We start from the raw sequence: 27,214 nt of genomic DNA, 5'->3' as shown, positions 1-27,214 counted from the left end.
CACATTTGCTATTTAACAATCTGGTTGACCTATACCATAAGTTAAACATAAAACTGAGAATGGAAATGGAGACTGTGTCAAAGATCAAAGAGACAACAACCCAACCATAGAACAGACAACAGCAGAAGGTCACTAATAGGTCTTCAATGCAGCGAGAAACTCCCGCACCCGGAGGTGTTCTTTAGCTGGCCCCTAAACAAACGTATATACTAGTTCAGTGATAATGGACGTCATACTAAACTCCAAATTATTCACAAGATACTAAAATTAAAAATCATACAAGACTTAAAATTAAAAATCATACAAGACTAGAAATTAAAAATCTTACAAGACTAAAAAGGCTATGTTTATATGTGAACTCGTACACAACATGTTTTTGGGGATGTTTTGCTCTTCGTTTTTCGGTTCATATGACTCTTTCAATAATTGTTTATCAAGTTCACGTGTATGGAAACTATTCTTAATCGTCACCTACATAAAGTTAACTTATCATTTAAATAACCATGTTATTGAATCGATTGAATGCTTTCTTTTTCTATATTTATTGATTAAGTTAGCTTAATGTACAAAAGTAGAGAGAGTGCATATTGTGAATGCTTTATAATAAAAGAATAATTTCAGTTATCAAACTACGTTTTTTAAAATGTGTAGGATACTGCGTGATGAGTTTCGTTGTAAATCGTTTGGATTTAGTCACATCTCACCTCAACTGTTTGTTCTATCACAGGTAAGAATATAATTTAGTACTGCAATTTAACTATTAAAATGTTTATTATATGTCTGCTTATGTGATATTGTGTAATGATGATTTGTCAAACATGTTGCTCAATCTTTAGTTTTCCAAGCTGTTTCTTGTATACTATTAATTTTCTGTTTGTCTTTTTAATTTTTAATCATGGCATTGTCAGTTTATTTTCGATCTATGAGTTTGGCTGTTTCTCTGGTATCTTTCGCTCCTCTTGTATATATCATATAATCTGTATTTGCTTACAAAATAATGTAGTATTACTATAACACCTCTAAATATTTTTTCTTTGCCTTTACAAACATTGAGTTTCAGTGAACAATAACATTAACGATACCAATTTTCCTGCACCAGATGCGCATTTCGACAATACATGTCTCTTCAGTGATGCTCGTGGCCAAAATATTTGAACAAGAGATACGAAAAATACCAAAGTTACATTCAAACTCATAAGTTGAAATTAAACTGAAAACGCCATGCCGTAAAAAGGAAAATTAATACAAGAGACCGTACACAAAACGAAATATAGAAAACTTACGACAAACCCCACAAAAATTAGGGATCATCTCTGGTGCTCCGGAAGGGTAGGCAGATCCTGTTCCACATTTAAAAAAAAATAATAAAGTATGCGTTAGTCACACATGTCGTATCTAAAAGAGAAAAGAGACCGTTTTGTTTTTCTTTCCATACATGACATCCTTTAAATATACCGGGGTGGTCTGGTCGGTTTAAATGTATATTCATTTCTTTTTTAAATCCGGTTACACGGAACTACGTTTATGTTGTTTTTTTTAAATCCAATTACATTAGCTTTTTTAACAAAAACTCCAACGGTTCCCATTTAAATGCATTAGAAACTTATACTGTAAATATGTGTTATATTTCTTCTGAATTTCTTGTCGTCATATTTTTTGAAATTACAACACCTGATGTAGACGTTAAATTAAAACCGAAAAAGATCAAAGGTAAAAAAATGTTCCTTGATTTCCAATCATTTTATCAGTTTAACAATAAAAGAACCTTTAGAAAACAAACTCAAATACCCTTGCCCTTATACCAATTAAAATGTTTGACAATGTCTTAAACCAATCTGTTTGAGTAAGTATGTCGCTGACCCAAGACCAAGCGAGTTTGCTAATTATTATTTTAATATAGTGACCACAATCGTATCGAAATGATATTGCAATTTAATTTACTGTAAGTTTTAATACATCTTCAAACTACTTTTGAAATTCTTCGGTTTGAATTTCTTTGACCTAAACCTTAAATATAGTGACCTCAAAATAAATACGTAGAGATCTTATGTTGACTAAAATCGAATCTGACGTGCATTTTTGTATTGGGTTAAACATCTGGAAACCATGTTTTTTTTCATAAATTTCGGTCTATCCTTAGCATCAATGACTTTGACCTTAATTAAAGACGTAAAATAAATTCTTATTAGAGTTCACAGATCCAATTATCATTATTTGCGTCCTATATAGAAATATTTTATTTGCATATGACTAATCTTTTAAATGTGCATTTACAATATGTTTACAGCTGATTACATTGAGTGTATAGGTAAAAATAATATCTTTGGTTAGATTGCATGCTAGCTAAACCGTGAAGTTATTATTAGGTAACGTATACCACCCTCCTTTCGAAGTAGACTGATCGAATAGAGGGTAGATCAGTTATCTGTCGTACTAGTCTACTCTTAAAGGAGCGCAGTTTACCTAACTTAATAATGACTTCACGGTTCAGCTAGCAAGCAAGCTAACCAAAGATATAACTTACCTACACACTCGATGGAATCGGTTGTAAATAAACTCATCATAGATACCAGGAATAAAATTTAATATTTACGCCTGACGCGCGTTTCGTCTTCAAAAGACTCATGAGTGACGCTCGAATCAAAAATGTTATAAAAGGCCAAATAAAGTACGAAGTTGAAGAGCATTGAGGGTAAAAAATTCATAAAATTTTTGCAAAATACAGCTAAGGTAATCTATTCCTGAGGTAGAAAAGCCTTAGTTTTTAAAATATTCAAAGTTTTGTCAACAGTTTATTTATAATTATGAACATATCAATGATATTAATTCATTATTGAATATTGATCAAGGTAGATATATTATTTAAGTCAGAAGATTGTTGTTTCAACCACGTTTTGAACAGCGGGAAGTCGTAAAAACCACAGCTTATATCTAAGTTTAAAAATGTGCCAGGTATTGAGATATGAATTTCGATTGATATCTTTAGGATTTGGTCATATTTCACCGCAATTGCTTGTTCGTTCACAGGTAAATATCTTATTAGATTTATAGGAAAAACCGTTGTACTTCAATTTCTTTTATGGGAGACACAATACTAAGTTAAACATTTTCTTCATTTGACCACTTTAAAAATCCTTGAGAAAACAGTTATGGGTGATATAAGTACCATATTATTCTGTTTAAAAATTGATGCCCAACGCTGGCATAGCTATCTTCGAACCGAGCTTATTTATAGTATGGTCTATTGCATTCTACTTTTTTTTTATATCGAGTTCAATTTTTGCAGTTTATTTGTTTAACTCCTCATAAATTTCGATTTGTTTTAAGACGACCTTTCATGCAACCATTATTTTAAATAGCAATTCCTTTCTCAGGTGACATCAAAAGATTGCTTCGAATTGAAAATAAAATGACAGACTATGTTTCGTCAAAGATTGACCGACTTATCTATGTGTTTGATTGATTAATACTTAACCTTCTTTTTGTAAAGAGTAAAATCACAAAAATACTGAACTCAGATGAAAATCCATTCGGAAAGTCCATAATCACATGGCAAAATCAAATAACAAAACGCATCAAAAACGAATGGACAAGAACTGTCATATTCCTGACTTTGTACAGGTATTTTCAAATGTAGAAAATGGTGGATTGAACCTGGTTTTATAGCTAGCTAAACCTCTCACTTGTATGACAGTCACATCAAATTCCATTATATTGTCACCGATGCGTGAACAAAACAAACAGACACAATAGGTAAAAATGATATTATTTATTTTCGAACATGATTTAAATATTTACAAGTTATTGCACAGCAATAATATGGACCACACCCAAATACACAAAAAATATATGAGTAAATTGGAAAACTTTTCCTGACCAATTTATATTGACAAAATTTCGTGAAATCGATCAAAATTCCGTTTTCACAATTATTGAAATTTAATTATTGATAACAACTTCAAATGCAAATGCAACATTTTTCAAAGTTTTCAATCTGATAAAAATATCTAAGTTGCGTGTACATTCATAATAGTGGTGATTTTAATAATCAGAAGTAGTTTTCAGATAAAACTGACGCCAATTTTCATTTACGACTTTAAATCCATGGTCTATTTACACGGGTGTCATTCGGTTTAACTAGAGAAATGATCGTGGAAGAATATCTAACGGTGGTCAAGTATTGAGAGATGATCGTGAAATCTCTGGTAATAGATCGTGAAAGACATTTAATGTAAATTCTAGTTCAGAATCTTTGAAAACATTGCTTAATTTTCGAAACGCGCAACAAATCCGAACAAAAAAATATGTCTGTCAAAATGGTTTAACTTTCTCAACATAACTGTGAAATAAGATAAAGGAAATATGCCGTACTTTATGAAAAAAAAACACCAAAGGCGCAATGCATGTCTATTAAATTAATTACAAATAACACGCTTTATGTACCTATAATGGTCATATTTCAGTTTATCATAATGTATTTGAAATTTAATTTTTGGTGTATCTAATTGTACAGCAAAATTAAAGTACGTTCTTCCCTTAAAAGCATTAATTTGTATATGAAAACCTCGAATTTGTTGAATTTCCATCAAACTTGATCGTGAAAGATCAGGCAACGCATTATTTTGATCGTGAAAGATAATGCGTGACCAGACTTAATACTAGTAATCAGAAATCAGTATTTCTTTTACCATTTGATAAACCTGCAACTGGTTGAAGCCTGTAACTATTTTGATAAGGATGAACATTAAGACTATTATTTGTTTCTATTCAACACTTTATCTCGAAAGTTAAAAAACAGCAACTAAAAACGTGTCTAAATAAGTGTGAACGATTCAGCTCTGAGAATCGGTCAGGTGCAATTCAGGCAGACCGACACTATTTAGAAAATAATATGGATATTCAACGTTTAAACCAAAATGATATCCATCAAATAAAAAAATACAGCAAACAGCATGCATCTTTCATGAGTAATTTGAGATTGAACGATAACCAACATTTTGTGCAACAGTACTTTCTTAAGTTCTTTATATACAACACATGCAGATGTGGACTGATTTAACCATATACTACAGACTATATAATACCAGAGCGAAAATGTTGTAATGTCTCGTCTGCTTTACTTATGATAGTATATTTGTTGAACGTCTATAATATGAAGGGTTTTACTAGAAGTGTCAAATGCGCTTAAGATTTTCAATGTTCATAAAAAGAGTTCAAGATCAGAATACCATGCCATACAGATCTCTACATATATCCCGTACACCAAATAAATGTGTTCCGATCCTTACAGTGCCTTCGAAACTGACAAATGTAAAAGTTATGATTGGCCAATTAATTCGGAACGTAAGGTCAAAATTATATGAGCCCTGACCGACAGCCAGACATAGACATCTTACTATCATTTAATATATCAAATACAATTGACGTCATCATGGTCATATGTGACCCGCCATGACATTTCCAGGCTTGTGGAGGTAGAACGTAATTGTTTAGAAAAATTATATAAACACGATAAATATTGTGAAGAAGAGCTAAACACTTTCCTTGGCTTCTTTTTTGCGGACGCCAAACTATACATCATATATAAGAGTTTTACTTTATCGTTTGAAGTGAAAAATATTTGAATTAATTTTAAATTGAAACAAAAAAAAAATCAAAATTCTCTGCTCTATAGATTTTCTTTCATAAACATGATAAATGGTGTCTGAAATATATCCATAACAAATGCACCGTATCAAATGCATATAACAGAACACCTACTTATAAACTGTTACGCGTCGCATACTATGTATAGAGACATACATAATAAATCTAAATTAAAAGACGGAATTCTTAAAGCTTACTTTAAAAATTTTAAACTAACTTCATTTCAACAAGTTTAAATTACATGTTCTAAAATAGAGCTACAAAAAAAAAACAAAATGCTCTGCTCTATAAAATTTCTTTCATAAATATATCCATAATAAATGCTCTGTATCAAATGCATATTTGAAAACACCAAGACATATAAACTGTTACGCGTCGCATACTTTGTTTAGAGACATGCATGATAAATCTTAAATTAAAAAACAATTAAATTTTAAAAAAGGAATTCTTATAGCTTACTTTGACAAATTATAAACTACTTTTTTTCAAAAAGTTTAAATTACATGTTCTAAAATATAGCTAAGAATTGTTTATATCGTAGTAAATTTAATTCTTTGAAACTTTATTCAAATATGCTATTGAACATTACTAAGAGCCAATTAATACAATAAAGTTGTATTTTATAAATTAGTGTCTTCAATAAATAAAAGTCGTCCTAGAACAATCTCATTTTCATACCGGTATTCGAAATGACTCGTTTCATTGCTATTACAACAAATATCTCATAATAACATGACAGAGACTTTTGTTTCGGAATATTATATAGATAAATATACAAGAGCAAATTTTAGACAATGTAGAGTCCTAAGCCTGGAAGTGGCTAGTCACATATAGTTAACAGCATTTTTTCTCACAATGATGTTCTACCACCATACGCCTGGATATGTCGTGGCTGGTCACATATATGAAACATGCAGACAGACATGTACACCATACACGAAATAGTTGGCGCTATAGCATACAGGTATATATATCCAAAAGGCTAAACAACATAAACCGAACATCGCCGATTAATGCATGATAATGAGTTCGATGATATTTGAAACCTTGCAGAAGTCGACAATCTACACCTTACAATCATAACAACAAACATTTATCCTAAAGCCTAACGAATCCGCGATACGGACCTGACCACAAAAATGAATCTTCATCCATGAAATGAGGCAAATTCGGGGTCAGGTGAATCTTGTCTGACGGACATGTGGTTTATAGGATCCAATATACAAAATGTGGGTATCCTATAACTCGTGATAAGTGAGTACTTCACATGACAATAAAAAGCTTCATCTTACAATCATCCAACTATTTTACATTTCATTTTCTGAAAATATTAATACTTTGAAATGCTTAAACCTATTTGAAGATGTGACCTTTATATCTTTTCTTAGTACCAATAACAAATATACATTATGATATAATTGAAGAATAATTTGAACATCTTCGTAGCATCAAATATTTCACGATCCTTTTCACGATCTTCAAAAATGCGATACGTGATCTTTCACGATCTGAAAAATCGCAATGTTTATACAAAATAACTTTGAGAACCATTTCATTAATTCAAATAGAATGCCCTTATTCGGATAAAAGTAGTTTTTCTAGTCAAATTTGTGAAAAAATCATGTTTGTTTACATTTTCTATGTCATTGAAATGTCGAGAAGCAATCTGCCTTTTGTTGTTTTGTAATAACTATGTACTTTTAAAAATGGATATTTTCACTTACTAATCATAATGTTGAACCATTTTGACAGACAGTTTTATTTTGTCGTTAATTTGTCTGTGTACTTAATTGAATTAGAATATTTGTTGACCTTTCATATGTCTTCTCGATTAAATGTCTTTCACGATCCGTTACCAGAACTTTCACAATCGTCTCTCAATACTTGACCGCCGTTAGATATTCTTTCACGATCATTTCTCTTGTTAAACCGAATGACACCCGTGATTTAGCTATTTGAGCTCTACTTTATGGAAATCTGCAAGTATTTGTTTACTGATAACAAGACATTTCCCTGGTTAACAGCATAAAACATAAAACTTGTACATATATCATGTACATTTATATATTACGTTTCTATGTCATACCTAAGTTTATAAATTCGTTAGAAATGTACTCTGCTTATCAGAACTTATTGATATATACAACTTCTAGCGTAAATCAACACTACTACAAAGCTCACAGAGAGTTATACCTGCAGTTTATATTTATCAATATAAAGACAACAGTATTATGTGGATCAAATGAGTCAATCAAATTATTTACCATCGTTGATATTCTTTTCCTTTATATAATTGAACACACACAATGAATGCGTTAATAATCTCTAGCTAAGGAGTTAAATCAAAGTTCACATGAATACGGAATTAACACACTTGCAAGTATGTAATGCATCATCAATGTTTCTTAGCTGCTGCAATATCTACCACACTCTAAAAAATTCCAGAAATTTGATGATATCATAATTGTTTCACTAACAAATCGGAACGCATGGAAAATAAATAAAAACAAACCACACATTTGCTGATTGGTGAAGGCCGTTCGGTGACCTATAGTTGTCAAGGTCTGTATCATTTCGTCTCTTGTGGAGAGTTGTCTCATTGCCAATCATACCACATCTTCTTTTCTTATAAAAGAATACTTATCAACAAATAAGTGTCGCGGTATTGTGCGAAGCATTATATATGTGCTCAATGAGCATCTGTTGATTATTTATCAAGGACATATTTGGTATACATTTGCATAATTATCCAAAAGGTTATATGCGGTCAAAGTAAATAGATTAATAATCAATGAATGAAATGTTTGTTTTCGATTTTACATTATGAATTTGTAATAATATTTTTTTTTATATGTAAAAATAAACAGCTGAGCCATGAGCGCATGATACGCCCTTCGTCTTGTGTGAGAAGTTTTATGCAATAATCATAGATAGTTTCTGAGATACGGCGCGACATGTGAAAAAAACTTTTTTTTTTTTAAAAAAACTTAATTACTCTTAAATAAAATTTTGAATCATCACCAAAAAATATACAGATTTTTAGATTAATATAACTATGAAGTGTGTAAAGTATTAAGCAATATTCATTAACGGTTTTTAAGATACGATGCATCATGTGAAAACCCCCTTCTTTTTTACAAAAACTACAATAACTCCAAAATAAATTTTGAATCATTGATCAAAAAAGTATATAGATCTTTAGATTGATATAACTAAGTAGTGTGTAAATTTTTAAGCAATAATCATAAATCGTTTATGAGATATGGCTCGACATGTGAAAAAAAACACCCCCTTTTTTAAAAAAAAAATCAGTAATTCTAAAATAAAATTTTGAATCATCACAAAAAAGTATACAGATCTTTGGCTTACTACAATTAAGAAGTGTGTGAAGTTTAAAGCAATAATCAGAAATCGTTTTTGAGATACAGCGCGACCTGTGAAAAATACACACCCCTGTTTTAGTTATAAAGTCCCGTAACTCTAAAAGTTTAAATCCTATTTTCACCCAAAAATAAACAAATCGTTTGACCATCATTAGAATCAACTATATTAAGTTTCATGAATTTAGATAAGCGGTTCTAAGTTACGGTGCGACATATGGACGCCGGACAGACAGACAGACAGACAGACGGACGAACAGACGGACGCCGGACATTTGTATACCATAATACGTCCCGTCAAAATTTCGACGGGCGTATAAAAACTGTTCACAGATGAATTAATTTAGTATATTTGCATGCATTGGTTCAATAATTTCCTTTTATTATAATCACACGACACTTGTTTCATATGAAATAAGGTTTTTTTTTTTATTTTTTCGGTACTGTGGTTTTGACACAACAAAATGTACAATAATGTTGTCAATTAGATCGGAATGTTTACGACCTCCTTTCCCCTTTGAATCCACCACTGAACCTCATAAACTATAAGTTTAGATACACATCATACTAGTGATGTTGTTAGAAAATACAAACCACGCACTAAGCTTAAGAATAAATAAGTTGAAAAACTTTTAAAAAGCTGCATTTGATTGCAACAGATTCATACAAATGTTTTATGTACAAACTAACAAATATTTAATCAGTTTTTTTATGATAACGGTAAAAGATGAATAAAAATGAATGCATATTTAAAATGAATGTCCATTAAAAATGAATAAAAAACCAGTCGGTTGTAAAATGCATGCACAATCGATTCGAATATTTTCTATTTTAGAACAGATTCAGGTAAAATGTTTAATTTTAATACGTAAATTAAAACTAATGTTACAACGCATTAGATATTGTCAGAGGGGCATCGACCATGCATCCATCTTTTGTGGGAGCATAATGTATTTTTTGGGGTTTGTTTTCAAATCAAAACAGTTTGAATCTAGTTTGAATCCATAAACTCACATGACGTTTAAAAAAAGATGTTTCTTTAATATGTTATTGAAAAAATGGTGTGTGTTTTAGTGTTTTATTAATGAAAATAAATTATTTTTGGCAAAGAGGTATTGATTGTTACACTTGACCTTCCACCTGCAGATAAATGGTCTTTCCCTAACAAGACAATTTTTAATAATTATGCCCCACCTACGATAGTAGAGGGGCATTATGTTTTCTGGTCTGTACATCCGTTCGTCTGCCGTCCGTCCGTCTGTTCGTCCGTTCTGTGCCAGGTTAAAGTTTTTGGTCAAGGTAGTTTTTGATGAAGCCCAATCAACTTTAAACTTAGTACACATGTTACCATGATATAATCTTTCTAATTTTAATGCCAAATTCAAGTACTTTTGACCCCAATTTCACGATCCACTGAACATCGGAAATGATAGTGCAAAGTTCAGTTTTAAGTTTTTGGTCGAGGTAGTTTTTGATGAAGTTGAAGTCCAATCAAATTGAAACTTAGTACATATGTTCCCCATGATATAATCTTTCTAATTTAAATGCCAAATTACAGTTTTGATCCCAATTTTATGGTCCACTGAACATGGAAAATGACAGTGTGAGTGGGGCATCCGTGTACTATGGACACATTCTTGTTACTATATGAAATTATTATTATATTATTGAAAAGAGATTAGTAACGCATCAGTTTCTCATTCAGATTAATCAATAAAATTCCAAAAAGCTGTTGACATTTCTAATAAAATTTGAAAATTTAGATGTTATTTCAATATCTTTATTTTCAAAATTCACTTGATTTTCTAATTTAAAAAAAATCATTGGATTTTCAAGTGAAGTTCGTGTGAAGCTCAGGTTAAAATCACATGGGACGCACGTGAAATCTATTCACATGAGTTTCTCGTATCAGCTCGTAACGTTTGCGATAAAACTCACAAGAATCTCAATTCACTTGAATTTCACGTGAATCTCAATTCGGTTGAAATTTACGTAAACATCAATTCGCTTGAAATAAACGTGAGTAAAATTTCCCTGTATAATTTTTTTTGGGGACAAAGTCCCCAATTATGGTAGAAAAATCAATAAAAAAAAAAAGAAGCGGGAAAATTTCCCGAATTTTTCATTCTACTAATGAACCAATCTCCGGCGCAGAGTTCGTATCCGTTCCATACATGCTCCCCAATACTGCACTATACATGGTTAGATTCAGCGTATTGAAGAACCCCTATATTGAATTTTTGTTGAAGTTTAATTTAGGACCCCTATTTGGACCAACTTGAAAACTGGGCCCAAAATAAAAAAAACTAAGTACATGTTTAGATTCAGCATATCAAAGAACCCCGAGAATTCAATTTTTGTTAAAATCAAACTAAGTTTAATTTTGGACCCTTTGAACCTTAAAGTTTAATTTTGGACCCATTTGGCCCCTAATTCGTTGGAACCAAAACTAAAAAAATCAATCCAAACCTTCCTTTTGATGTCATAAACATTGTGTTAAAATTTCATAGACTTCTATTAACTTATCACTACAAACCATTAAAAGTCTGAAATGGCCTATATCTGTACTCGACTTTACTGATTTTTACTCGACCAGTCTGAATTCGTCTGAGATTTACTTGATAGTACTCGACTGTAGTCTGAACTATACTAAACAGTCTGAATGTGTACTTGACCAGTACTTAACCGTTGTATACGAGTCTGAACTGTACTCGACCTACTCTGAACCGTACTCGACCTAGTCTGAACCGTACTCGACCTAGTCTGAACCATACTCGACCAAGTCTTAACCAAACTAGACCTATTCTTTGTATCTATTAACTGAATTTTATCAATTTAGGAATTTTTTAAATAAAAATGAAATAAAATGAAACAACTTGAAATCAAAAATGTATTCAATACAGTTCTGAAATTAAAATTTCACAATAATCAATCATAATATAACTTCAACTCAATATTAATCAACACTTACATAATAATATATATCAACTTTTAAAATATAAATAAAACAAGCTGATCAAATAATCTAAAAAAAATGAATTGTGACTAATATTATTCAAATTTTATGAATATTTCGGAAGTATTTTATGGTAACTGGACTATTTTCACCATTAACTTAAGCCTAGTATAGATTTATGTTGTCAGTTGACTTTAGTTTATAATGCAGTGAATGTTTTTTTTATTAAGATATATATAAAATAGTATATAAAACAACTTAATAAATTTTCAAAAAATGAGAGCTTAATTGTTTTGCTTTATTAATCCAAGAATTTAATATAATCATTATAATAGAATTTCCCTAGCAATCCTTGATAACCTTTTTAAAAAAAGGAAATGTATTCCAAAGTAACAGTAAATTTTTTTTAAATTAATTTAAGTATTTCTTTGTCAAATTAACATGGCATACACAAAGCACTTTAATATGTTCTAATTAACCCAGTACATGTGTGTTTTACAGGTAAAAAGAAAGCCCTATTTTCTTAAATTCGTGTATTACTTATCTAGTACATACATGTATATTCGAAAGGCCTTGTTATTTAATTTAAACAGGATGTTGCAATTTTGAATCAATGTTATTTAGAATTTAATACCTCTGATCAGGTGTGATCTTATTTATGAGTTTGTCCAAAGCAGAGGTTATATTTATATAATAGTTCTTGAATAACTGGTCATTATCGTTATATATGGACTGCCCACAGGACAGTGGTATTGACTAAGATAGTGATAATGACTGAGCCGAAGGCGAGGTCATTATCGCTGTCACAGTCAATACCACTATCCTACGGGCAGTCCATATATCACGATAATGACCCCTTATTCAAAAACTTTTATGTTTATTTCATAGATGAACCATGTTTTCGAAAATTCTCATAGATTCAAAATGTCCAAAGCAAACTCGAGTAGTTGTACGATTTCTATGTCAAAGAGTTAAAACAAGTCGAAGCAATAATGCCATTCATTTTAGTGCAATTTTTCAGTATATGAATACTAAATCAAGTTCTCTATAATTTTATAATTTACCAAAACATATGGTAAACAATTCAATAACTTAAATATACTATTGAAAACAGGAAAATGTTATATTGAAGGGACGTCTAAACAGAGAATCAACGCCCCACCGGTCATTAACAGAGAATCCACGCCCAGCGGTCATTAACAAATGGAAACCACGCCCCATCGGTCATTATCATGTGAAAATTCGTTAACGACCGGTTTTCTGGTCCGTTTCGTTCTGTTAATGACCGATGTAATTTATTACTGAAGAATAATGAATGTCATGTGGTCCCTTTTTATCCAATAAGAGAAGCTTATTCTCAACCGATATGAAATAATTTATATTTCACCACTAATCAGAAAAATAATTTTATTTATTTATTCAATTTTATCCCTTTTAAGAAATTTATTTTAATTTTATCCCTTTTAAGAAATTTATTTAAACAGTTAAAAAATAGAGGGTTTTTGGTCTAGTATGGTTCAGACTGGTCAAGTATTGTTCAGACCTTTGGTTAAGTATGGTTTAGACTGGAAAAATAGGTCGAGTACATGTCAAAAATGGGTTAAGACTGTTTCAGACTGGTCGAGTAATAGTTCAGACTATTTTCAACGGCAAAGATAAGGGTCAAGTAGGATTCAGTACAGTCAAGTATGGTTCAGACTGGGGTCGAGTAATGTCAAGTAAAAGTCAGACCAATTCAGACTGGTCGAGTAAAAATCAGTACAGTCGAGTACAGATATAGGCCATTTCAGACTTTAACAGTGTGTAGTGTATACTAAAGTTATTGTGCAAAAACCAAGAAAAATGGTTGTTTTGGGACCTGTTTTTGGCCCCTAAACTCCCAAAATCAATCCCAACATTCCTTATGTGGTCATAGACCTTATGTTAAAATTTCATAGAGTTCTGTTTACTTATACTAAAGTTATTGTGAGAAAACCAAGAAAAATGCTTATTTGGGCCCTTTTTGGTCCCTAATTCCTAAACTGTTGGGACCAAAACACCCAAAATCTATCCCAACCTTCCTTTTTTTTGTCATAAGCCTTGTGTTTAAATTTCATAGATTTCTATTTACTTTTACTAAAGTTAGAGTGCGAAAACCAAATGTCTTCGGACTACAACGACAACGACGATGACGACAACGACGCCAACGTCATACCAATATACGACACGTTGTATATAAAGTGCTTTCATAAGCTTAACTAGCTTACATTTGTTCGTCTGCAGTTGGATTCGAACCAACATACAACAAGTGTATTTCCCACATATACAGACTTATATATAATGTACTTTGTTAGTATAGAGCATAAATTTTAGCTGCAAGCCAAAAAAAAAAAGGCGAGAAACAACATAAGACCAAATGAGTAAATTAAAGCAAAAACAAAAGATAAAGCAATTAGTAAGTTACAAAGTAACAAATGGTGGCTTGTGCATGATCAGCTGTTTGTATAGTTGTATAGCAATCCCATGTATAAATGAATACTATAATATGCTAGGAATACTGAACCGTCTCAATTTCATACTTGGTTTCCTGCAAAAGAATAAAGCAAAAATAAACATTTTTATGGTGAATTTATCTTCATCATGTATATACAAATCAGGTCTGTACTTAATAAACTGGCATAGTCACTTGTTATATTCAAGACAATAACAATCAAAACCAAAGGAGTAAACAAAGACTCATAAAATCAAAAGACATTTACATCAACAGTTATAAATAATAAAAAAAAACAACACGAACTCCACTAACAACCTTGAGTGAAATCAGGTGCTCCGGAAGGGTAAGCATTTCCTGCACCGTATATGGCACCCATACTGTTATTTCTTTGTTCAGATCGTTAATGATGGAAGGTTTTTATGACTGAAAAAGAAAATCAGATATGATTTCTGACACACTTTTGTCATAATGGCCAATCTGTGCATAATTGTTTTTGTCTGATTACTGTATTTATGTCCATCAATTTCTTCCTCTTCTTCCATTAACAATTTACAACTGTACTCATGGTCATTTGAAGGACTGCAATTTAGATTAATGGTAACTTTAAAAATAAAGACAGTATTTTTAGTGTTTAATTACTCCTATAGCTAGGTATTGACTCAATTTCTACATACACTGTACATGTATGAACATCTTTTTACCATGTTTACTATACATGATTTTCATAATCTATTAATTTTGTATGATCCTGTGTTTGCATGTAAATAGAGAAATGACACAGAAGATTCATATGAATAGCACAACATGTACAAACTATATAAAACTTCAGTACTTTGTAGCATTGTGAATTTTGTGAATAAAACTTAGACAGTACATTTGTGTTATTAAACTCTAGTTGAAAAATGAATAATTTATAATTTGATTGATATATGTTATACACAGTAGTCTGTCTTTTCACTCCAGATGCCCTTTTAAATCATTTATTGGCATAATGGTGTATTTACTGCTAAAATGAAAGGAAATTATACAAGCAGTAGTTACAAAAAAAATCCTAATGTATGTAGAGTAAGAATTTGGTTAGCTTGCTTGATTTGTTTGTATATTGCACATCTGTTATTAGGATAACATTTAATTAAATTGAAAAATAATATACACAAGTTTAAATAACTATGCTTATCTATATTGTTTGCAGAAGTCGATCTTAATTACAATGCTTGAGCTAACATTGCAGGCAAGCCAACAAAAGTCTTATTCTACAAGCATTAGGAAATTAGCTCTAATGAAAATAATAACCACATTTCTGTTAAGTCATAGACATTCAATAAGTCATATATATCATTTTTCATGTTCAGTATAAAGTATACATTTGTACTTATGCAAATATTAATTTGTTTGATTGTCTAGAACTTAAAGTGTTCTTATTTTCAGTGTATTCATTATATTGACAGCTTACAGTCAAGCAATCCACCATGGTATGATTTGGCCTTTGTAAAAATTCAGAGAATACTTTTTTGTCACATGCACATAAACTACATAACTATGATTTCTACCTTTAATATAAATGAATAATAAAAAAAAAAAAAAAAAAAAAACAGATTCAAATAAATAGGCAAAACTTTCACAAGCTGTGTGTATGAGCCTCTGTCCCTATCTATTCTTTCTTTATGTGCATTTGTTTGCAAAACTAAAAGGAAAACTAACACATATTAGTGCAAAAAGTATTTAAACTACCACATTTGTACCAGACTATCAAACTATGGTGAATTTAAGAAAGATATAATTTTGATTTAGTTATGCATCTACTATCATTTTACAATTAAAAAATTAAAATTTATTACTATCATTAAATAATTATTTAATTTCTCGCTTTATAAACATTCACTCTCTAGTCCTTGCTAGAAAACAGCCGGAAAAAAAATATAATTGCAAAACATCCTAGTTACAATGTATAAGGACTAACATGACTAAATTGTGTAGGTATGAATGTAGATTACTTATATCAAAGTATAAAAATATTAAACTAAGTAAGTGACAACCTACATATATCTTGATTTACAAAATTTAATGTATCAATTAAATATAGCATAGAAATATTATTTACATACATGTACATGTAGAGGCCAGCTGAAGTCCACTTATGGAGGTGGGGTATTTTTGTCTCAGACCCATTAGTGGCTAGCAGGGTGGTTTTTATACAGGTGAAAAAATATTGTTGTTATAAATATATATATTCTTTATTGCCTCCAGGAGGAGAGTGAAAATAACCCCCCCCCCCCCACCTCCACCCCATTATTTGATAACTGATGCTATGTTGATAAAAATGAGCCCTGCCAATAATTATTCTTCTTATCAAACGGCTTAGATTGATTTATATTTTCTGTATAATACATGTTGCTTTTGCACCATTCCTTTACCTTCTTTACCATGACAAAACAAACAAGCACCGTCACGTGTTGTTTTTTCGGCGACACACGGAATGTCAATTTTTGTTAAAAAAAAAGTGGCAGGGTCAAAATTTAAAATGGTGTCTCCGGGAATCTGTGCTATTACAGTCATTACAGAACATAATAGTAATTGCAATAATAGGTAAAAATTAATATAAAATTAATGTGAAATAGTAAATAAATGGTAATAACGGTAACAAAATAGTCCCTTCACAACCGGCTGTGTTTACGAATGACATTTTATCTCTAACGGAAATGCAACTTTAAGTATAAGTTATTAAACATAGAAAATTTTTCAATTTGATATATTTATCCAGGTGTGTTGATAAGTCGTTATCCTAAGGCTATTTTTTTCTTATTTTTTCTGTAGGCTTTGTTATGTATTACTAAGTATAACATTATTGAGGTAGAAGGCATCTGTTTAGATTAGCATTTTATTCTACACTTAAATAATCAAGCAAGTTACATATTATATATCGCGACAACTGTGATAGGTAAACGGTCTAGGCGGTGCCATATGGTTTTCCTCATTTTGAGGTTACAGTTCATTTGATAACAAATCATAGTAACTTTAATAGTTTATATTGTCAGTATCAATTAGACATAACAGGCTTAGCTTTCATTTTTTATTACATGCATTGTCAAGCTCTCGTAATTGTTGTTTCTCAGTAACTCAATGTACGATGCTGTCGATGATACTGAACCTTCTGACCTTGTTTGTTTACAATCAAATTTCAATGGCGTCAAAATCACGTGATGTCAAATCGTTATACCCAATCAAAGTGCTCTACTGTCAATTAGGGGATTTTTCAGTCTACGGCAATTACGTTATTTCTTTGTGGGATATTGCTTTAAAATAGTTTGTAATAATTTGGGGTTTTATTCAAAAGGAAACCTCATTTTTTTACATTCCTTTCGACATCAAAGGAATTTTGAATGAATATTTACCTTCAGTCATGATGGTTAGAATATCGACCTTTTTATTATGAATAAAAAAAAAAAAATCCATGAAAAATAAATGTATATTGTTTTTTAATATGAGGCAGGCATTACCTGTGAATGGGGACGAAGTTTGTTTAAATTATTTTTTTTTGTAATTTAAATATTTGTTAAAAAAAAAGATACGGAAATACCGAGAAACGCAATGCATCAGGTAGGCCTAACGTTTATTCATACCAAAGACAAAGAATGATTAAAAATGAAATATTGGTATTGTGTTCCTTGAGTTCCTATATTTTACTAGACATATCAAAGTCTCACGACAACAACACCGGAAGAAGGAAGTAGAGTTATGTGTTCTGCGCAGATCCGGAAATTTAAAAAACGCGACAAAAAAAAATTGAACGATTTTGAGTTCATTAGTACAATGAAAAATTCGGGAAATTTTCCCGATTTTTTATCTTTTTTTTTTATTAAATTTTCTACTGTAATAGGGGACTTCGTCCCCATAATATGATGCAGGCATAACCTGTGAATGGGGACGAAGTCTGTATGATTTTTTTTTATAAATCAAACATGTTAAAAAGAGAAACGGAAATACCGTAACATTTCCGATTTTGGTTCTGTTGTTAGGGATTTGGTTGTGACCTTATGACGTCAGATGCAATGTAAACAAAGAACGTAACGTTTCCGATTTTGGTTCTGTTATTAGGGATTTTAGTTGTGACGTTATCAAAGTTATGACGCAATATTCAGGAGACGTCATTTCAGTATTTTCATTGTACTAAAGAACTCAAAATCGTTCAATTTTTTTTTTTTTTGTCGAGTTTTTGATGTTCCGGATCTGCGCAGAAATCTACTTCCGTTTCCGGTCTTGTTTGCATGAGACTTTGAATAAAATGTATATTTATCAGTCAAAGAAAGGATTCATTTTTAAAAATTGTTTGTTATAAAACAAAAAAAAAAAAAAAAACGTTACCTGATGAAAGCGTTTCTTTTGTTTACATTGAATATGACGTCATAACTTAAATAACGTCACAACTAAATCCCTAACAACAAACAAAAATCGGGAACGTTACGGTATTTACGTTTCTCTTTATAAACATGTTTGAATTAAAAAAAATAATACATATAGACTTCGTCCCCATTCACAGGTTATGCCTGCCTCATATTATTTATCGACAAGAATATGTCTCATCCGCACTATCATTATCTATGTTCAATGGACCGTGAAAATGGGAAAAAATCTCTAATTTGGCATTAAAATGAGAAAGATCATATCATAGGGAACATGTAATAAGTGTCAAGTTATTGGACTCCAACTTAATAAAAAAAAACCTACCTCGACCAAAAACTTTAACCTGAAGCGGGACAGACAGACGAACGGACGAACGGACGCACATACCAGAAATATAATGCCCATAAATGGGGCATAAAAATGACAAATTTGAAACTACAAATGTAATTACAAATCTTTGATGTTACCACCCGGCAAAATGTCTTGTTATAGGGAACGATAAAACCTGAAATTGTGAACGTTTGAAAACAAAATTGTATTAGTTTGATTTGCTACAAGAAATTGAGAATGGAAATAAGATATGTCTCAAAGAGACAACAACCCGACCAAAAGGGCTGAAATCAGCCTAAATAAAGGCACCAGTATCATACCGCTGTTCGAAATTCATTAATCTATAATAGAGAAACAAGAATGTGTCCAAAGTACACGGATGCCCCACTCACACATCCTTTTCCATGTTCCATGGACCGTGAAATTGGGTAATAATCTAATTTGGAATTGAAATTAGAAACATTATACTATAGAGATCATATGTACTAAGTTTCAATTTGATTGGACATTGATTTCATATACCTTGACCAAAAACTTTAACCTGAAGCTCCCACTTTCATTTTCTATGTTCAGTGGACCGTGAAATTGGGATCAAACATTATACTATAGAGAGCATATGTACTAAGTTTCAATTTGATTGGACATTGATTTTTATACCTTGACCAAAAACTTTATCCTGAAGCTCCCACTTTCATTTTCTATGTTCAGTGGACCGTGCAATTGGGGTCAAAAGTCTAATTTGGCTTTAAAATTAGAAAGATTATATTATAAGCAATAAGTGTACTAAGTTTCAAGTTGATTGGACTTCAGCTTCATCAAAAACTACCTTGACCAAAACTTTAACCTGAACGGACGCACGAACGGACCCACAGACCAGAAAACACAATGCCCCTCTACTATCGTAGGTGGGGCATAAAAACAAATCCGAGTTACAAACTAAAACTGAGGGAAACGCATCAAATGTAAGAGAACCACGACACAACAGAAATAACACTAAAATGTACACACACAGGAACGAACTATAATATAACAATAGCCATTTCCCTAAAGCTTCCAATGAGTCTTCAACACAGCAAGAAAAGCATGTATGCATGCATGAATGGCTTCAACTGACACCTAAACAAAAATGTGTACTAGTTAAAATTGACGGCACGCTAAACTCCTAAAAATATTAACGAACTAACATTAAAAAAACAAACATACAAGAGTAACAAAGGTCAGAGTATTTGTATATGACGTCCATGTTTAAGTCCTAAAGCGTTATAAGGAATTTTTTTTTATGTCTTTGTAGTGTGGACCTAAGATCCTCTATCCGATTTGGACAACGTTTTGGCTGGTTTACCATTTAGTCTGGTTTGGTCTAGAACCATACTTTGTTTTGACAGCAGAACAAGAGCCAAGTGATTATTTTATTTATTTTACAAACTGGGGATATGTTTTACTTGGATTGTTTAACTTGACAGATTGTATCGTGACTTGGTATGTCTACTGTAGACGGAAAGACATATTTGAAAACGTTAAAGGTAAAATAGACCCTTTCATGGTTATTGTAGCCATATTGTCATTATTGAATAGGAACATATCGGACTTTTTGAAGTGAAAAAGCTTTGAAAAACAGGAGAAAACATCATCGAAACAAAACACTTGTTTGGAAATATGCAATGGTTTCCCGTACTTTTTTTACTTTTGTCCCTTCCATCTTAAAACCTTAGAACTCATATATGGATGCAATAATCGCGAATGCACCTATATAGTTCACTGTAAGGAATATACACTTTTTGCCATTAAAAGGACACAAGACGCTTGGTATTCTCACGTTTCATGTTCAGTACAGTGGATATAAATTTACTAAAACAAAAGGAACATATAAAATAGATTTGCTCACAAACCATCACTGTGCTTAAACGGTTGTGGGTAACTAAAGATGGCGGACTCTAAACTCGTTGATATTTAATTCATACAAAATGTATCTTTTGCGACGTTTTTTATGTAGAATGTAAATATTTATAGGATTATTGAATAAAGAAATAACTAACAATTACCATAAATTTGTTAATAAAGAGTTTACTAAAGCGCAAGGCCAACTTTAAAAAATGCATAAGACGTCCGTAACTTTTTGATCGAAACTAAGCAGACTGTCCGTAACTTTATTTTCAGATGTGGGTAACTTTTGATTTAAAATTTTAAGAATTATAATTTCAACAATTAGAAACATCATATTTGTAACTTTCACGGCCGTTTATAGTACTCATTCACCATCAAATGTGATTTTATTAACGCATCATACTTACACCACAGAGGTTTTATGTGGGGTTTGTGGTACTCGATCCTGGTTATGGTTTGAACTTTAAATTTGTTAACTGATGTGCGTCTTATCGACGTTTTCGATTCGCACCATGGCTTTGGCATACTCTTTAGATTTTGACCATGAACAAAACTTAACAAAAAACTAAGAATGAGAATAATTTCACAGTTCATAAATTGTGCAAAACGTCAAATATCAAAATTTTAAAATATGACAAGTCTATAACTACTGAAGGAAAAAAAAAAACATTTGAAATTTAGAAAAGATACACAAACTCTGCTATAAATTGAACAACACTGCACAAATACTGGTCATTCATTCATCAATCAAGATCAATGGTTGTACAGATGGCATCCTTTAATGTATTATCCATGACGAATGCATACATGCATACAATATTTATAAACATATATGGCCATAAGTTGGCCTATAATGGTTTACTTCTTTTTAAATTGTTATTTCGATGGAGAGTTGTCTCATTGGCACTCACACCACATCTTCCTACATATAAATATGGTATTCTAATTGATTTACAGTATAAGAAGAGGGACGAAAGATACCAAAGGGACAGTCAAACTCATAAATCTAAAATAAACTGACAACGCCAAGGCTAAAAATGAAAAAGAAAAAAACAGACAAACAATAGTACACATGACACAACATAGAAAACTAAAAAATAAACAATGCGAACCCCACCAAAGTCTAGGGGTGATCTCAGGCACTCTGGAAGGGTAAGCAGATTCTGCTCTACATGTGGCACCCGTCGTGTTGTTTATGTGATAACAAATCCGGTAAGTAAACTGCATGGACGACAGATTTAAGAATTGTGTTTACATTAGATCATGCACTTGTGTATGGGTCGGTCTCGTAATTAAGCCTAGAAACCTGTACTGTCCACTTCGTCAATAACACTGCATTTACGAACACCAAGTCGACAATTGATGGCGGGAACTCTTCAACTACAGACTTTCTGTAATTCTTTAATTTTGTGTCGGAGAAAGAAAATTGATTTTTTTTTACTAATTATAAAAAACTAACTTTGTCCAAGATCAGAACTATTACCGTTTACACTCTATGAGTACTGAACTAGTAGACCAGACCAAGTGGTGTACTAGTAGAAAAGATCTGATGCGTTTATTAAGCTATTATATAGAAGTAAGAAGATGTCAGTGGTATGAGTGCCAATGAGACAACTCCCCATCCAAGTTACTATGCGTTAAAAGTGAAAATTATACTAAGTCAAAATACGGCCTTCAACACGGAGCATTATTATTTTAATTGAACAGCATTTATAAAATTCGTAGGTCATCTGTATATATTTTTAGATGATTCGCATATAATTAATGGCTTGAACTGTCAATACATTTCGGTGTCATTCTAGGTGAGATTAATATGCCATGGTACATACAGTTAGTGTGGTTCTTGTTTGAGACAAGTAATGGTATAGCCCTCAGTGTAACCATGGGATTCTACAGCGCGCTTGAACTTTGTAAGTACATTGGCAAATGCAGACCTTTTAGCTGATTGCAATAATATGATGTTACACAAAGTCACAACATACATAATACCGAGTGATTTAGGGAGGTAGACCTAGAATAAGGGACACTGTTTCAGTTAAATGCTTAACAAACATTGATAAAACTTGACTTTTACAAACGCATCCCTGATTTAAAGAGTTATCTCCCTGAACCAAGGTATACATTTAATGTGCCATAATTATGCGTATTCCGATTTATTCATTTATCGTGTTACTGTAAATCAAATATTTGAAGTAAACAAAAAATCTGAGAGCTCAATTGTTTACGAGTTAGAAAAATAGAAAACCAACAATATGTGTCTATAATAGGAAACCATGCCTAGCTCATACAATCATATTTGCCTAATTAGTGCACAACAAAACCTGGATTAAACAGCAATTATTCTATAAAACGTTAGCATCACAACTGCCACGTACTTCAAGTAGCTGTGACTATAGTAACCTAGTACCTTAACTAGAACCTGGATTAACGGACATACGGACAAGAAAAAAAATGTATCACCATTCTATCGTAGGCTGTGCAAACAAAGATAGTAGTCCACAGCCAACTTTTTTTGTTTTTTGTTTGCTTTCATCCTTTCGGAATTTTCGTTTGTGTTCGAACCTAACTCTCTTTGTTGTTGCTACTTAATGTCACGCGCATAACGCATAGCAACTGCGAAGCATACAATTCCTATTTCAAGTCAAGTCTTAACTTTAACCCGGTATTTTATCGAAAACATAACTTTTCGCACTCGTACATTGAACTGATCAAACAGCCTTAAGAACAAATAGTAGTAACAATTCTGGTTGACATAAAACTTATGTAGCACTAGACATGCTTAAATCTTCTTGATTTATTTTTAGCTACGCATCCAGCAAGCATCGAGTTCCACGCCATCAATTCTGTCTACGTCATCCTGAACTTGTTTGTATGCGCAAAAGTGATAAATCTATTCCACGTGATATATCCTATGATATTCGGCATTGTGTTCGTCACTTTTACAATAATATATCAACTTGGATTTGACAAGGATCCAATATATCCTATACTAGACTGGAAAGAGATATATCCTACAGCCGTTACTGTGGCAGTGTTGATTTTTGGTGGAATTCCAATTCTACATCTGGTTCTATTTGGATTATACAAACTGCGCATCTTCGTCGCAAGAAGCTGTTGCCATAGCGATCAAGTAGAAAACAGCGTTGAGATCGATACTGTGTATGACAGTCAAAGAAAAAGAGACGAAAATGTTTGAAAAACAGTCATACAAGATTTTTATTTTCTTTTTCCCGACCCGTCCTTCATTCATAAAAAAAGACACCGAAACAAAAATACACCAACATATTACATGTCTGTTCTTGTCTTTCATTCTTATCAAATATATTATTTATCCTCCAAATAAGATAAATTTTGTTTTGTGGTCCTTTCTATTAATACCTCATAACGTAACCCCGCCTATTTTTCACAGTTTCCATCAATCAAAGTGCTGGATAGCACCTCTGGAAAGTTTGCAACTGTATATGTGTATTATTTCAAATAGGTCATGTAGGTTATAGACGTGCATTATTTCAAACATGTATTTAATCACAGTTTTGATTTTTCAAACTAAACCATTGACTCACCAGCAATTTCCAAAATTCACTTTTTATGTCCCATTTATGGGCATTATGTTTTCTAGTCTGTGCGTCCGTTCGTCCGTCCGTCCTTCCGTCTGTCTGTTTGTCTGTCTGTCTGTTTGTCTGTCTGTCTGTTTGTCTGTCCCATTCAGGTTAATTGAATTAAGTTTTTGATGAAATTAAAGTCCAATCAATTTGAAACTTAGTACACACAAGAACACACCCGTGATATCTTGGGTCCGTGACTGAATTAAAGTATATACAGTGGAGATCACTTCTAACCTCTCATTATATCTGTCAGGAGAACTGTTCTAGAACAGTACGTAGAACTGTCAGCCTGACACCTTTAGTCAGTTCTAGGTTATAACTGTTCTAGCTAGAACTGATTTGGTCAGTTCTACCTAGAACTGATTTGGACAGTTTTACCTAGAACTGATCCTGACAGTTCTGCCCCAGAACAGTTTTAGACAGTTCTAGCTAGAACCAGAGACATATAAATATGTCTCTGCTAAAACTGACCAAATATTTGGTCAGTTCTACTTCTAGAACAGTTCTACGGTTAGAATTGATTTCTAATTCTACGGCTAGAATTGATTTTTATAAATTCTACGGCCAGAATTGATTTATAAGTTCTACGGATAAAATTGATTTATAAATTCTACGGCTAAAATTGATTTATAAATTCTACGGCTAGAGTTAATTTATAAGTTTTAAGAGCTCTATGCCTTAATATAAAGGCTTGGGTAAAAATCGATTTAAATTATATATAGATGTAACGTGTACACAGGGTAAGCGTGTCTATTTCTATTTAGAATGTGTTCGTTACAAGTTTGATACTGGATCCAAAATTGTTCTTTTTACAAAATATACAACAAACAATCTTTATTTATAAATTAACATCAATGAACCAAAATATGTACAACTGCTCTTTGCAATCTTTAATAAACTAGCTATAAACAATTCTTCTTTAATATATATATATATATACAACTGGTACAAATTTGTACTATTACACACTTGTCTTTGTTCCGTTGGTACACTTATGTACTTTACAAGGTGGTCACACAGACTCACACTTGTCCTATACGGTACAATACGGTTCAGCTTGTAAACGTACAAGTCCGTATTTCTAACAGGAACCAACCTGTTCTTTATTACACTTAGTAATATTATCTAATAAATCTAATATAAACGAGACTGCGATCTCGAATACCAACGTACCGTACCTTGGTCTTATGTCTACGAAGACTTATGACAATCGACCCTGAGCTAGGAATCTCTCCTGCTTATATACCCCAATGGTAGCCATACCATTATTATAGGAGGGGTGTTCTTCCAAAGTGTCTCATTACTCGTACTGACAGTTTCCTTTGGAACACCCCTTCACGTTTGACCTGACCCAAAGTTTACCCACGAAACATCTTACTCTTTTCTATGTTTTATTAAAGTATATACAATGCATAAAATAATGCCTCTACCGAACTGTAACCAATGTAAACAATTTAACCTTAGATACAAAATCATCACATAGAGTTTTGCTATTTTGCCGGTTTTATTTCAGATTTATAATCGGCAAGAGAACATGTTTAACCTGTTAACCACGCCATATTCTGCATTTATGTGCCTGTTCCAAGTCAGGAGCATGTAATTCAGTGATTTTCTTTTGTTAATGTGTCACATAAATTATTTGTTTTTCTTTCATTTTTTGTACATAAATTAGGCCGTTAGTATTAGGGGGCATTATTATTTGAATTGTTATACATTTGTTATTCCGGAAGTCAGGATGGCTCGTTATCACATAACAAAATTATCGGACCTCATTAACCAATATAATATCAGTTTACGAGTAGTTTTCATACTTCGGACGACCTGTTTAACAAAAATCTTTTGACCGCATCAATCTAAACTGCCATTATTTGCTTTTTCTTTCTGCAAATAGCTGCACAGTACTTCAGTTTTAATTTTAGGTCTAGAGGGACTGTAATATACAAGTTACAGCAATTTTGGAAAAACAAATTGTTCGCATTAATTTATAGTGTCAGCATTCAGGGACAGATCCAGCCATTTTTAAAAGGCTGGGGTCCAACTATATGCTCCCATTCAAATGCATTGATGTTAAAAAAAAAAGGGGGGGGGGGTTCCAACCCCTGGACCCCTCCCCTTGATCCTATATATTGAATCATAAACAAATATCAGTAGTTTTTATACTTCAGACTGAGTCGTGTAATAAAATCTTTTGACTGCATCAACCAAAACTTACCTTATTATGTAAATCTATATAGCTGCACAGCCATTCAGTTATAATTTTAGGTCGAGAGGGACTGTAGTATATAAATAACTGCAAAATTGGAAATCAATCAAATTTTTTTCGCATCAATTGAGGGTGCCAGCATTTCCTATTTTTATTCAAAATATCGCATCAGAAACAAATATCAGTAGTTTTCATACCTCAGACTGACTCATACCAGACTCAAGCTGGCAGCCACTTTTATCGGCCAATCAAGATAGCAGCCACTTTTTTCCAGCAGCCAATTTTGACGATATGTCTAAAAACCAAAAAACTGCGTGAGGCTCAAACGTTCCAAAA

At 32.0% G+C, this 27,214-nt stretch overlaps 1 long non-coding RNA gene across 1 annotated transcript; it reads left to right on the top strand.

Moving 5' to 3' along the window:
* The first annotated feature begins 583 nt into the window (after positions 1–583).
* Positions 584–25,606, top strand: LOC143078373 (uncharacterized). The gene is made up of 4 exons (XR_012979196.1): positions 584–727; positions 20,478–20,709; positions 22,873–22,980; positions 23,875–25,606. It is a non-coding gene; the product is annotated as an uncharacterized LOC143078373 (long non-coding RNA).
* The last annotated feature ends 1,608 nt before the right edge of the window (positions 25,607–27,214 follow it).

This window comes from Mytilus galloprovincialis, chromosome 6 (assembly GCF_965363235.1).
Source record: "Mytilus galloprovincialis chromosome 6, xbMytGall1.hap1.1, whole genome shotgun sequence".
Taxonomy (NCBI): Eukaryota; Metazoa; Mollusca; class Bivalvia; order Mytilida; family Mytilidae; genus Mytilus; species Mytilus galloprovincialis.
This window is presented reverse-complemented; position numbering and strand designations above follow the sequence as displayed.